This window comes from Amblyomma americanum, chromosome 7 (genome assembly GCF_052857255.1).
Source record: "Amblyomma americanum isolate KBUSLIRL-KWMA chromosome 7, ASM5285725v1, whole genome shotgun sequence".
Lineage (NCBI taxonomy): Eukaryota > Metazoa > Arthropoda > Arachnida > Ixodida > Ixodidae > Amblyomma > Amblyomma americanum.
Genome location: NC_135503.1, coordinates 66,940,383 through 66,955,032, shown reverse-complemented (window position 1 = coordinate 66,955,032; position 14,650 = coordinate 66,940,383). Strand labels below are relative to the sequence as shown.

Sequence of the window (14,650 nt, the reverse complement as noted above, 5' to 3'; positions counted from 1 at the left end):
AATGGCACAGAACAAGAAACAAGCACTCATAAACTGTCAACAACCAATTTTGTCAAAGGCATTGATGTTGTTTAGTAGATCAGGCGGTAGTTGATTCCATTGTGTTATTAGTGCGCGAAAAGAACGAGTATTTAAGAACATCGACCCTAGCGTTGCACGGTGTTAGTGAACTAATACCTAATGTATCATTTGAAACATGAAAACAAGCAAGCAAAAATTTTTTGCCTATGTATGTTTTAAGAACGCGGGGAGTGGGCATATTTTATTCCGACCGTCGAGAGTGGTGTGGGAGGGAACAAAAAGGGTATATAACGAGATATAAGGGACTCGCTTTGCTATGCAACTTGTGAAGGACCTGAATCATGCCTGAACATTGCGCCCCAAGTTCCGCGGCTTTCCACGGCTCGGTGGTCAAAGCCGCGCTATATGCGTCATGGCGCGTCGACCGTCCATTGACGCGTGCCACAATCTCGGAAAGCCGCCCCGGATTTGAGACCCACGAAAGACGCGCGGTTGGTCGATGCGGCGCTGTCGTTTCCCGGACTGCTGTGCGGCGATAAGGGAAGAGCTTCCTCGTGCCGGATCGTATATGCTCGATCGCCACACGCCGCTGAGGGAGGATCAGCGCAGTGCTCCGACGTCGCGCATGAAAAGGGATTCGCGAACGCAGAACGCTCCGCTGTGATGGCCTGCCGAGCTTCGGGTTGGCTTCGGGCGACTTGCGTGCAGGCTTAAGGCCGTGTGCTGTGGGGGCGTGTGCAACGTCACGAGACGGGTCTTTTGCTCGGTGCGACGTCAGTGTGACGTCAGTCCGCGTCGGGTATAGTACGCCGTCGGATTTCCGGCAGACTATCCGCTCTCCTTCTCTGGCGTGCCGCAAGCGCTTTCCTTTCTTTCTTGCTTCAGTGGCAGAGTAAAAAAACGCATTTATTGCTGCTTTCTTTCCTTCTTTATTTCTTTCTTTGCTGCTTTCTTCGTTTCTTTCTTACATTCTTTCTTTCTTTCCTTCTTTCTTTTGTTTCTTTCTTTCTTTCTACAGTGGCACAGTAAAAGACGCATTTATTGCTGAGAAAAACTGAATTTAAAATTTTCCATCAGTCGATTCAAAGTCGTGACTTATGGACCGAGAAAAGGACTCCGTGATAGTCGTTATAGTGGATGGTGCTAGAGCCTAGCCTCAGTGATCCGTGATGAAAAGAGACAGAGAGATAAAACATTTATTATTTCATTGAAGTGTTCTACGAGTCAGGTAGGCGGACTCCTCAGTTCAGGACTCTGGTGGCTTGGGCGGATGCCTGGACCAGTCTGATGATGCGACACTGGTCCTCCAGACCATTGCTGGTCAGGGCTGCCTCCCACTGCTCGTATGATGTCTGTAATGTTTTTAGATGAGGTGGGTTTTTGGGGACAATTCCAGGAAATGTGAAACAGCGTAGGCTTTTCGCCGCACGATGGACAGAAGGGGGCGGTATTTGGAAGGGTGAATGAAGCTGTACAAGTACAGGTTAGGGAAGGTATTCGTTCGTGTTCGCCTCCAAAATGTGGCCTCTTCCGTGGTGAGTTTAATATGGGGAGGGGGATATATTCTACAATCTAATCTAAGCATCTCCAGCCGTTCCCCATAGTTTGATGGTAGAGGGGTGAGGTACGGGTAAGGATCCGCTCGGTTTGTTAGCTCACGAGCTGTGCTGATGTCATCGCAGTTTGCTTGCGAAAACGGCGGGGGTGATGGCACCGGTATTGCATTTATGACGTTTTTCGGTAGCGTCTCTGTCACAAGAAGGCGGTCATCTGTCGGTGCAGGCCAAATTGGGTTTGGACTTCTGGACATTGAAAGGACTGCCTCTAGCTTTTGCTCTTAGCGAAATTAGAGTTTGGAATTTTGCGTTTGTGCTGGCGTTTATTCGGCAGGAAGACGTTCTTTATTTGCGGAAAGATTCTGACCCGAAGGTGGAATATTTTCTCGCTGCCACTAGCTGCTAACTCGTGACGTATATAGCGACGTCGGGAGTATTATGGAATCCGTGTTTTGTTTGCCTGGAAGTGGATAACAATTCGGTCCAACGTCAGAGATGTGCGTAAAAAGGACAAATAGCGCATCGACGCCATCGCACTTCGCTCGTGAAAACGGCCGGTGATGGCGGTAGCCGTATGCCGTCTTTCCTACCATACAGAAGCTTTGCTTGTAGTGAGAGCTGCTCTCTGTCATTAGGACGCGCTGATCAGTCGATACGGGTCAATTTAAATTCGTCTCCTTGTCTGTTTGAAGAGTCGAGCTGGTCGCGGTTGTCGCCTTGCTCTGTTCAGTTTAGCAACGAACGTTGCTCACCGGGCTTCCTTTGCATCCGACGCGAAATTCTCATAAGGGACTTATCGATGGGCCGAATAATACGAACTAGTGGTGGTGTGATCCGAACTTAACGACGCACCGAAGCCTCTTGCACTTAGAAATGGAAAGTCGAGCCTACTTATGAATACTGCCGTGCACAAAAAAAAAAGAAGAAAAGCGAATGGGAACGGCAACGTCATAGCTAAGAGGCAACCGCAACATAGATAAAAGCAAGGTAGGGACGAGCACAGCTTCGAAGGAATCACCGCGCCTTTGCCCAGCCCGCTTGTCTCGTTGCAAGCGATGCGCTGTCTGGGCTGCAGGATATAAGCGTTTGGTAACCGTGGGCAAGTGCCCAAACCCCGCGAGCTCCGCGCTCGGAGCTTGCGTAACAGGTGCGGCTTGCCAAGGGGAGACAGGCTTACGAAGGTGCAGTGGAGCGTTATCTCAAGTGTTGTCTTTCTTTACTTATCCCCCCCTCCCCCCCCCCCCCCCCCCAACCTTTCTTTTCTCTGAACGTGGCTAGCTGTTGCTCCGAACACTGGTAGGTGCAACAAAGGAGTAAGCCGGGCTAGTTGGTACATTCTTTGCATGGAAACAGCGCAGCAGACGGGACCAAGAAAGGAAGACACAGCGCCCGTGTTTGTGTCTTCCTTTTTTGGTCCCGTCTGCTGCGCTGTTTCCATGCAAAGACTGCTAGGTGGTTGAGCGGTGGATAAAGGGGGTTGTACGCAAATGCGGGAACGGGGGGAAAATGTCGAACACCAAAACAAAAAAAAAAGACCTTTCCAAGAATGCTGGCTGGGCGTGAGCTCTAGACACGCACTCATCGACTGATCAGCGAGGATGGTTGTTGGATAAAAAGCGGCACTTGTGCTCAGCCCGTGTGGCTGCCTTCTCTTGAAAAGTGCTTTCATTCGGGTTCGACCGGATTGGCAATTCGTCTATGCTTTCCGCAGAGCCGAAAGGGCACGTGTGGGCTTCGTAGTTCCGTTTACTGGAGGGTCTTTTGGCGATATCAGGAAACTTGACTGCACTCTTCTAACCAGTGCCTAACTGTATACTAACTATCCCGCGAACCAGTACTGTTAAGCCAAGTTTTGGTTACCCGGATGCGGCTGCTGTTGGTTGTTGGCTGCTACCTAGTCCATTCTCGACGATTTTCTTTCCTTCCTCAGAAGTAGTCTGAGTGTCCGTGAGGCTCATAAGCCGTTAGTTTTTTTTTTCCGGTTTGGCACACTTCCTTCCCAATTTCGATAAAAAGGAAACGAAATGGAAGCTCTCAGGGCAAACGTACGGCACATCGAAAGAGAAGGTTTCTTTTGATACGCGATTTCCGCATCTCCATAAAAACGCACCCGACCGCGGCGGCTGCGTTTTTATGGAGGAAAAACGCTAAGGCGTCCGTGTGCTGTGCGATGTCAGTGCACGTTAAAGATCCCCAGGTGGTCGAAATTATTCCGGAGGCCCTCCACTACGGCACCTCTTTCTTCCTTTCTTCTTTGACCCCCCTCCTTTATCCCTTCCCTTACGGCGCGGTTCAGGTGTCCAACGATATATGAGACAGATACTCTGCGCCATTTCCTTTCCCCCCCAAAAAAAACCAATTATATACATAGGTGATAAAACAAGTGCCCTTTGTTCACTTTATTATTATTATTAATATTATTATTATTATTATCATCATCATCCTTTGGCCGGAAACTTGCCCAGTACTTTACCCATCTTTCAACACATGCTTTTTATTTTATTACTTTTCGGGAGGCTGAGTATAGGCGTTCATGTAAGAACGGGCGGCGCCCGGGGGCCGTTTTTTTTTTTTTTCAGTTTGCATTACAATGCAGCGCTGTCAAACTGCGCTGCTGCGGTGGGGAACTGCTGTGCGTTCGTTGAAAACGCGTGGATCCACCCACCTACGCGGGCGCTCGTTGCGTCTAATGAAGCAGTGCTGCGCGCGAGCCTTTCCAGGATTGCACACGTGTTCTGGCCATGACACAGAGAGAAAGGGAGAGGAAGTGAGGGAGCGCGGCTGCTTTTGATAGCAGCCGGAAATGTCACCATGGAGAGCAGCCCGGCTCGCTGACGCCGGCCTGTGGGAAGGGAGAGAGCTGTGCGATGGTCCGGCGCAGCGTGTGTGACTTGTTTACAACGCGTCATTGGGACTGGGCTACCCGCAGGCTAGGATGAAAACTGCACTCTGTATAGGCTTGCGTGTCTGTCTCCCACTCGCGCTGTGTGTGTAGGGTACCTGCTCGCTTGACGGGTGCTCGCTGGGGAACCATTAGAGATCGCCGATGCGATGGCTCCTCCGAACTGCATTTGGTGGAGGGTTCGCGTTGGCGTCGGCCAACTAAGTGACAAGTTTGCCAGACACGCTATGATATAGGGGGGAGTTTAACGTCTCGAATTTGGACGTGGGCTACGACGGACGCCGTAGTGATAAAGGGGGGGGGGGGGGGGGGGGGCGTGTATGAATTATCACGCGAGTTTTTGCACGGGCATTTTCGTATTTCGCCTGCCGCGATACGGATTCTATGCCAGAATCTTGGGCTGAGCAGCGGAATACCACTTGCCGCGGTGGCTCAGTGGTTAGTGCGCCCGGCTACTGATCCGGAGTTCCCGGGTTCGAACCCGACCGCGGCGGCTGCGTTTCGATGAAGGCAAACCGCTAAGGCGCCCGTGTGCTGTGCGATGTCAGCGCACGTTAAAGATCCCCCAGGGTGGTCGAAATTATTCCGGAGCCCTTCACTACGGGCACATCTTTCTTCATTTGTTCTTTCACTCCCTCCTTTATCCCTTCCCTTACGGCGCGGTTCAGGTGTCTAACAATATTTGAAATATATACCGCGCCATTTCCTTTCCTGAGAAACCAATTATACACAGCGGAATGCCGTAGCGAGTGGTCGGGCGCGGCGAGTCTTTGTAGACAAAGTGCCCTTATAGACCGATTTACATACTAGTTCATTTCAGTAAAATGGGGAGGGAATGTGTGTGTGTGTGTTTTTCTGCAATAGACATTACTGTTTGATAGGTACACCACGGCTTTCTGGCATGCGGGCTCCATGCATGGACAGCTGCAGCGCTTGCCACGAGCGCATGGTTAAGCGCGCTGTTGGTTGTGGGCTAATTTCGCCACCGACGTAATAGACAGTGTGTTTACTCGGCGCATCACGGTTGCTCGGGTGAAACTGAGCAGGCGGCTTTTTCAGTTCTTGCTTCACTACGTATGCCCGGAACTTATCAGCGGGCGAGTGAGCGATATTTAGGGGCTCATTCTGCGGCTGTCCCATCGCGTGTCGCTGAACGTTGGCGCGCGCCATTTGCTTCGCTTCTCGTACACACACACACACGGAGAGAAAGTCGTGCCGTCGCCCAGCTGCTGCGGTTCCCGGCGTTATTCGCGGCGTAGTCTCTCTCCCCTTCCCCGCCTCCTCTCTCTGAGGGAAGGGGCTCCAGGCTGTACGAGGACGCTTTGTATACCCTTCCGCCTGCATGCCTTCCCTCGCCGACAGTGACACTTCTGAGGCACGCCCCTACCCACGCACGCATGTACAGCAGCTCTTCCCAATACCGCGAGCGTGTGCCTTTCATATAGCGGACCCCGCGGTCGCCGCCGACACCGCAATCAATAAGGCCGGAGCTTTGGGCCTTGACCGTGTAGACCACGGGTCGGGCGGCGGCCCTGGGGCGGTATTTGGGCCTGGCGCGGAAGGAGCGCTATTCGTTTGTGTCCTTGTTGGCCGGCGCAGCCATATTGCCACGGGACTGGGCCAGTAGCGTTCTGATTGGCAGATTTCAAACAGGCGTCTACTGCGCATGCGCAGCACAGTCCAACGCGCACGCGCGTTCTATCAAGCTGCGAACAGTGAAAGGCCTATACGTTAATTGCTGGGCCGTTCCCCTATATTCCGTCGCCGTTCGCCATGTATATATATATGGCCGTGTAGTGTTCGTGCCACGGTCGTCATACAACGCAGGAATGCTCCTTTTGCTAGTTATAGATCAGTCGTCTTGGGCTTTTTAATAGTAGTCGTTGAGCTTTTTGGTATTGCGTGCAACGCACACTATACATCGTCGACGCCGTTGTGTTCGAAGTTATGTGCCACCTTGTTCTCACCAAAAGAGGTAAAACACTATACATTGTCGACGCCGTTGTGTTCGAAGTTATGTGCCACCTTGTTCTCACCAAAAGAGGTAAAACAAGGTAAAAGAACCTTGTTTTATTTTTATGACAGACGTGTTAACGTGCTGCTGTCGCTATGCAAAGAAAACAAAAGAGCCACCGCGTCGGCATTTTATTCTGACTGACGTAGCTAGGTGGGCATGGCGCAACAAGAAGCGCTTAGTATGCTGACGTGTTGAATGAAACGCAGGAACGAGCGAACGAGATAGAGGCGTGTGCTGTGCGATGTCAGTGCACGTTAAAGATCCCCAGGTGGTCGAAGCTATTCCGGAGCCCTCCACTACGGCACCTATTCTTCCTTTCTTTCACTCCCTCCTTTATCCCTTCCCTTACGGCGCGGTTCGGGTGTCCGCCGATATATGAGACAGATACTGCGCCATTTCCTTTTTCCACAAACCAGTTAATGTTATTATTATTATTATTATTATTATTATTATTATTATTATTATTATTATTATTATTATTATTATTATTATTATTATAGCGGAGAAGTACTGGCGTACACGTATATGGTTAATTGGACGGCGGCTGCGCACGTGCAATGGCATGGGTGGGGCCATCCGCCTGGCCTCGTCCGGGCTATTATGTTTCCGCGCTGCTAAAAGTCTCTATTGTTACGGAGGCCCTTTAATAAAACTCCTTAAGCACGCGCTGTTTAGTTGACTTGCACAATTATATATACAGCTTCAGAATGCGCACGTTGCGCAAAGGTGCATTTGGTTGTTTCGACAGTCCGCTTTTGCAACGCTGCAGTCTTGCGTAATGAATTGCTTGCTTTACTTTCTTTCTGTTGGTATTTAGTTCCTAATGGTTCTTAGCAACTTGTATACCTCAGCTTTGCCGTTGTTCTTTACTGTGTCTTTTTCATTTGCTTATGGCTTCACGTTTACTTCGGAGGAGAACTTTGAGCGACTAACGCAATCCGCATGTGAATTGCTAAGAACTATGGGGTCTCTTATTTTGGAAGTCGGTCTGCACTATTTGATTACAAGCTGTTTCTGTGTTTCTTCATTGCGGCTGTACCGTTAATTAATGTGTCGAACGGGACACTCTGTAGGGCGCGCCGGATTCCCGCTAGCGCATTGCGAAATTGGCGTCAATCCAATCAGAGCAATCCAACTATAATCAGTTAGTCAGATAATTTGCAGTGCTGATGGCTGGCGTGTAGACCTGTCGCGGTGATTTTGGCCGTTTCGTTTGTGGGAATTGGGCCGTTTCGTTTGGGAGTCGCGTCGCCTAGTCGAGCCGTGTCGCCTTCTCTGTAAGGTCCTGCGGGAGCTTATGGGAGCCACTGAAACCCCCGCACACTCACTGAATAAAAACCAGTGTCGAGGCAGAGAATCGAGCCAGGGCCTTTGGCGTTTGAGGCGGAGACGCTACCACTCCGCCATGATGGTTCAGGGTTTCATCATGAATAAAGCCGCATCTAGTGAATGCACGGGTTTCATATACTAACTCTTCCGTTCCAGAAGTCGCCGAGCTTTCGCTACGTATATCCTGGCCTAGCAGAGCTAGGCCATCAGCAATTTTTTTTTTTACCGCACTAAGCCTACTTTCATTGCTGCCGCGTCCGCTATTCCAATGTCCTGTGTAGCGAACAAATTTTCCATTTCCGGAAACTAGGAGGATATTTTTTTGTGGACCGCGTTTCACATATGCGGCCTGAGCAGAGTGAGCCTAGTCCTAACCTGTGGCAGACGTTTTCAGTTGGGCGAGCAGCTACATTTGCCGTTGTGACGGAATGATGCAGGAGGCAGTTTTTGATGCCAGAAGAGCCCGTTTCGCAAGTCACTTCGTCTCAAAACTCACAAGATCTCTGTCCACGATGTCGTAAGGGGCTCCCAGAGCTTCTACCAGGGCCTGGCGATTCTTGTTCTTTTTTTTTTCGACTGATTCGTATGCATCGGTATGGAGCTGACGGGGGAAGACCGCTGGCGTTTCGAAACTCCTTCGGGTTCACGTTGCTCTTTGCGATGCCCTATCGTTAACCCTGCACACGAGTCCGTCAGTTACATAGCGTGATGATTCCTTGACAGCCGTGTGCTGTACAAATATTTAAATTGCTGGTGGCTTAGCTCTGGTTAACCCTGGTCGAAAGCTAAAAGCTGCATCTCCCTGGCTACGTTTGGGGTCGAGCGACTGGCGGTCTCCACGACAGGCGTCGCATCGATCACACCTAGCGTTCCGCTAAACGCATCGATTTGCACCGGTGTTTTATGCAGAATCCGTTTTCATGACCTGCGCATGCGATGTCGGCAGACGCTTTCCCGCTTGAGCGAAGGTCAAAGGTCGAAGTCAAGATAGTTGGTGTAACAGCCGCTGTTGTCGCTGCTGTAGCTGGCATCATGTGTCGAATCTGATTACCACCAGTTGTGCTCATGGTTTGACCTCTAGCTACATTCAAGGTCAAACTTGCGGCCCCGCTGACCTCTAGCTACATTCAAGGTCAGACTTACGGCCCCGCTGACGGCTCGAAAAGCTTCCGTAGTGAAGCTTTTCGTTTTAAACAACTGAAGACGAATCGAAGTTGGCCGGTATCGACAGGGTATACAGGGTTCTAATCACGAGACCGCTCTTACAGAGAGCTCAGCTTTTATGAAGTAGAAAGCACCAGCAAACAAAATAAGGGTGTTGCCATCACCGGTCGATTGCACAAGTTCGGTTGCGTCGACACAGTTTCCTTGGAGTGGACCCCGGACGCTTGGCTACATCGTTATTCACTTCCAAACGGTGATGACGGAATCACTCTCCATGTACGGGGGAGTTTCAATCGAATGTTGGGTCAGTGTTATAGGAATCCTGCAACGTGGAGTAGATTTGTAATAAAGGACTATATTGCTTATTGACATCCACCCAAGAGCAGCCATACATTGGACCATCACTGTTCCCACTTCGAGTTATTGATCAATTCGTTTTCGCCTTATAATGTCCTTGCCGTCCCGGTTAGCTAAGTTAGTGAGCGACTGCCCTGGTGTGGCGGTGGTCCAGGGTTTTTTTTAAAAGAACGGATTGCTGGGAAAGTTGGTAACTGTTCATCTTTGGTTACAGGCGCGAAAAAAAGAAACAAGGCAGAAATACGGAACGGAACGCTCTGTCCCGTCTTTCTGCCGTATGTTTCTTTTTTTTGCGCCTGTATAACCAACGAGGTCCAGGGTTCGATTCCCGCTGACCAGGATATTAATAATTGGTGTTTGGGGAAAGGAAATGGCGCAGTATCTGTCTCATATATCGTTGGGCACCTGAACCGCTCCGTAAGGGAATTGATAAGAGAGGGAGTGAAAGAAGAAATGAAGAATTAGGTACCGTAGTGGAGTGCTCCGGAATAATTTCGACCACCTGGGGATCTTTAACGTGCACTGACATCGCACAGCACACGGGCGCCTTAGCGTTTTTCCTCCATGAAAACGCAGCCGCCGCGGTCGGGTTCGAACCCGGGAACTCCGGATCAGTAGTCGAGCGCCTTAACCACTGAGCCACCGCGGCGGGTGCTGACCAGGACGAAATTTTTTTTGACTACGAAGTTGTTCGTGAAAGCTGTATAGCTTTTCTTTCTAGCGGCATGGGCGCGCTTGGGCGGATTTCAGTTTTATTATTTTACTGTAAAAATATTTTATTATTTCGGTAAATGAGAGAATTTAAGAGCAGTTTTTTTCTTCAGCAGCAAATGCGTCTTTTGTTGCTGGACAAAGCGCCACCAAGAGAGAGCCGCAGAACCACTTTTTGCTAAGAGCAGAATTGCACGGAGTTTATTCCGCTTCCCTTATCATGCGGATGGTGCTTTTTTTTTTCTCTACCTGTCCAGCGCTCTCCTTTATATAAAAGGAAGCGTGGCAGAGGACACTGCAGCTTACTCCTTTCTTAATCCCCTATTGGGGAATTCGTTTTTGGAGTGCTTACCTGCTTGTATGTGTATTCTCTTGTGACGTATACCTTGATGGCTGGGCGCCTAAAAGAATTTTTAAACAGTAAGAGCAAGCAATAGGTCTTGACTGAGGTGTGTTTCCGGAGTGGCGACGATACGACGATACGACTCGGAACTCTTGTGCGTGCGTTTAACGGTTAAATTCGCGACGACCTCTTTTGCAAAAAGTGCGGAAATGGCCGATTGCGAACTCTGGCCTTCATTGTTCAGCAGACGCGGAGTGAGTGTCACCTGGCGGGAAATGTTTGTGACGTAGTTCGGAACGCAGCGTTTCCTGTGAGAATCGCCTAGATTGAGGTCACGAAGCTGCAAACTCTGAAATCGATTCGCACACAAACGAAACCGCGCACTGGATCGAAGCTTGGCATAAGTGGGGAGGGCAGAGAGAACCTGCGGGGTGAAAATTGCTTAACACCGCCACAGACTGCATTTCCTCTATTCGTTTTAGCACGAACCCCCTCCCCCCTCCCTCCTCTCTCTCCCTACATACAACACTATTCCATCTACAAGCATGCAGAAGAGTGTGCGAGATACGGATCCGCGGTTAAACATTTATTTATGTGTGGTCAGGCTGAAAAGGTTATTGGAAAGCATTGACGCATAAGGTGACATGCATGTTCCCATCCGCTGGAACGAATAACCACATGACTGGCTGGCGAATCGACGCGGAATAAATTTTTTATATTTATAATTTTTTTTGGGAAAGGAAGTGGCGCAGTATTTGTCTCGTATATCGTTGGACACCTGAACCGCGCCGTAAGGGAAGGGATAAAGGAGGGGGTGAAAGATGAAAGGAAGAACGAGGTGCCGTAGTGGAGCATCTTTTGTAAAACAGCGCGAACAACGTCATACAAGAAAACGAAGGACACGGGACGAGCGCTGACTTTTTTTCAGTGCACGGGCGTCTTAGCGTTTTTCCTCCATAAAAACGCGGCCGCAGCGGTCGGGTTCGAACCCGGGAACTCCGGATCAGTAGTCGGGCGCCCTAACCACTGAGCCACCGCGGCGGGTGGAAATTTTTTCTTTCACGAATTTGCGTTCGGCAAGCTTTTAACCCATCGCTGTACATGCAAATAAATCGAGGGAGGACTTACTCATTAGTCCCGCCGCGGCTGTTTAGTAGCTGAGTCGTTCGGCCGCCGAGGCCTGTGACGCAGGATGGAATCCGGGCCGGCCGCGGCCGTCGCATCTGCGTGGAGGTTGAAATGCAAAATCGCCCGTGTTCTGTCCAATGCCAGTGCACGTTTAACAACCCCAGCTGGTCGATATTAATTCATAGCCCTGGACCACGGCGTCCCTTATATTACGCGTGTCGCTTTTGGGACTTAAACCACACTTACCACACCATACCATACTCAGCCATTAAAATGTACCTAAGCGTAGCGATACTGCTGCGTGCTAATGAGTGACTAACTAATCTGTTGATTGAAATGTACGTACTCCACCTTTTGGGGATTCTCCTAAACACATTGGACGTATGTGGATTTGATAGTTCCTCCAAAATAATGACGCGTTTTTGTGACGTCATTTCGTTTGCGGCTTTTTTTTTTTGCAAATCGTTAATCCGTTTGTTGTGCAGCCGAATTATTCATGGGACCTGGATCCAAAGATCCGTGAAGGGTCGCAGCTAGCTTTGGTTCGTTTCGCCTCAATTGCATGACTTCCCGACCTCCGGCATCAGAGCAGGTGGGAATGTGGACAAATTGTAGGGAAAAAAAGGAAAAATAGAATACGTGCTGTCAGGCCACTGAGGATGGAGCGTGAGAAGGGTGGCATAATGGGTGTAGGTGAATTCGATAAGCGAGGGAGGTTGAAGAAAAAAAGAAAACGCACGCACGCTGCGATGGCGCTAAACCGAGGGGAAACGGCGTAACAAAAACAGGACAAACGAGGCAGAGCGAAGCAAGAAAAAAAAAAGAATGCGGGATCGGTCGATGAGGAGGCGTGAAATAAAGATGAGGCGCACTAGGGAGGGAAAAAAAAAGCACGCCCAGGGGATGAAGGACAGACTTGGAAATGAAAAGGCTTCTGCTAGGGAGTTTGGGAAAGCAAAGGAAAGGAAAAAGTCCCGTTGGTCTGGGAGGAATGCGACTGATGGGCGAAAGAAAGCAGGGCGGTTGAAGAGAAAAGAAAAATAAAGCACGGGAAGGAATGTCCCTAGCCGGAGGGAAGAAAGAGGTAGCCCCGCAGGAAGGAACGGGGGAAAAGGATGGAACGAGGGCAGGGAGGGAGGGAAGCCGTGGGGGCGCTGTGTGTTCTCGACGGGAAGGCCGCAGCGGCGCCTGCCGCCGGCAGCCGATCAACACACACACACGCGCTCGCGCGCGGGAGAGAGCGCGTGTTTCGGAGCTCCGGGCTGACGCCGCCGCCGCTCTACAACGCGATCCTCCCGGGCACCGCGCCCGCCGCGTGCGTCTATCCCACTTTCTTCTGCCCTGCTGCATCCCTACGCCGGCGGAACCACGCCTGGGATACCTGCAGTCAAGGTGGGTCCCTGCGCTGGCTGGGGTGGGTTCGGGAGCCAACGGCACGATACCGTTGTTTGCACTGTGTCGGAGGGCTTGTGTTTGGTTGCGGTAGTTTTCGCATTGAATTTGTTGTGATATCTGGTAAAGTTCCGCGTCTCCCCGTTCATAGCCTAGGGGTATTGCTGGTTCCAGATCTGTACCAGCAGAAACCGCTGCTTTTTAGCAACTTTACTCAAAAAGCGCGCCCTCAGAATTCCGCGGTTGCAGTCTCGCGACAATTGGCACCGTTTGCAGTTGGCCTATAGCTGCGCGTTGTATATTTCGCGGCGTACGAGCGCGTGCTATATTTACTCTTGCTGTGCAAGAACTCAACTTGAAAAGCCTGGCGTAGTTAGCGCCGCGCCTGTATGCCTTGCTTGTCGCGGCCTGCTGGATCTGGATGGAGAAAGAGCACGTGCGTTTTTGGAGTGCCTGACGTCCGACGGTGGCGCTCGCGGCTGCGTGCCTGAATTGGGCCTAACGAGCGCTGTGTGGGCCTCACGAGAGTGAGAGCGTAAATCGAGCCGACGGGCAACGCGTTTCTGATGACGCTGACGATTTTTCGAGCGCGCGCGGTACCTCGAAATGGGTCTCGCCGCAGTTTTTGTTGGTGCGAGGCACGCTCTTAAATCCATCCCGTGCCCACACTTAAAAGCAGCGGGCCAGCTGTTGCGACTTTGGTAGATACAAGCTTGACTGCGTCCCTGCGCTGCTGCGGTGGCAGGTGGCTTTTCCTATCGACAGCAGCGTCGCGAGGCAGAGTCCAACGACCTGGGGAAGAAATGTCGAGGTGGATGTATCCGCTTCACGCACAGTTGTTTCACGACGTTGCCGCCTGTTCTCTTGTGCACTTCCACGCTATAATAAAAGCCACAAAGTAGAGAATTTGGCGGGATGGGCCCATGCTGGTCTGTTAACCACGCGCATTTGCGTATCCCCGAAGTGAGCGTGGGAGTTGATGCCGAGGTGCACATTCTCAAAGGGATCACGATGTTTCACCGGCCGGGTTTTAACGAGCTGTCTAGTTGTGTTAGCGCCGATCCCAAACGTCCGTGTAGTCTGGGGTACAAAAGTAGAGAATGACAGTGCGTCTGGAGTTTTCATCTCGTGTGCCGTGTGCAGAGTACTACGCGGAGCTTAGCCGCAAAGTTTGGTGTCAACATGTCAACGGCCAATGTTTCCGTTACTGTGAACATGCTGTGCGAAGAAAAAACGAACGCTATTGTGCGACTTCGACACGGCCAGCGTCCAACATTTTCTTGTCTCTCGTTTTAGGACAGGTGTTGCGGGGAAAATAGGAAGACATATTCGTTGGATAAGAAACTGTTGACTTCGTCTTTGGTTTCGTCTTCGCCCGTCGGTTTGGTTCGAGGCCTATCACTCAGTGTTTCACGAAACTGGTACTGTACCTGCGCAAAAGTGACCGAATGTCTCTTGAATTTCAGCGGCGCGGAAAAAAAAAGTGACATTGGCTGGATAGATTTGCTGCCATAATGCGGAGGTAATGATTTTTGTTTTATGCGGTTCCTTAATAATTTCGTCATTGAATGGATAAACTATCGTCGAGGGCGTTCCGCATACAGCCGCTGGATTGATGGGTAGAGAAAAATAAATTGAGTGCAATGCATGGGCACAGGATGATCTACGCGTATAATCGGGAAAGAGCGCTTACATTATGCACGCGTGTAGCCACTTGCGACACCGCAGAT

General features: G+C 50.6%; 1 protein-coding gene across 9 annotated transcripts in view; it reads left to right on the top strand.

Moving 5' to 3' along the window:
* The window catches only part of LOC144099263 (cytochrome b5 reductase 4), a 178,657-nt gene that overhangs the window by 19,091 nt on the left and 144,916 nt on the right, over positions 1-14,650 (top strand). The window contains exon 1 of one of the 9 annotated variants that reach the window (XM_077632444.1): positions 12,739-12,920. The exons of 5 other annotated variants lie outside the window; for them this stretch is intronic. The gene's annotated coding sequence lies outside the window, so the exon portion shown is untranslated. Of the gene's footprint in view, positions 1-12,738; positions 12,921-14,650 lie in introns of those variants that run through there. 3 more of the 9 variants (XM_077632436.1, XM_077632441.1, XM_077632447.1) reach the window with 3 other exon arrangements.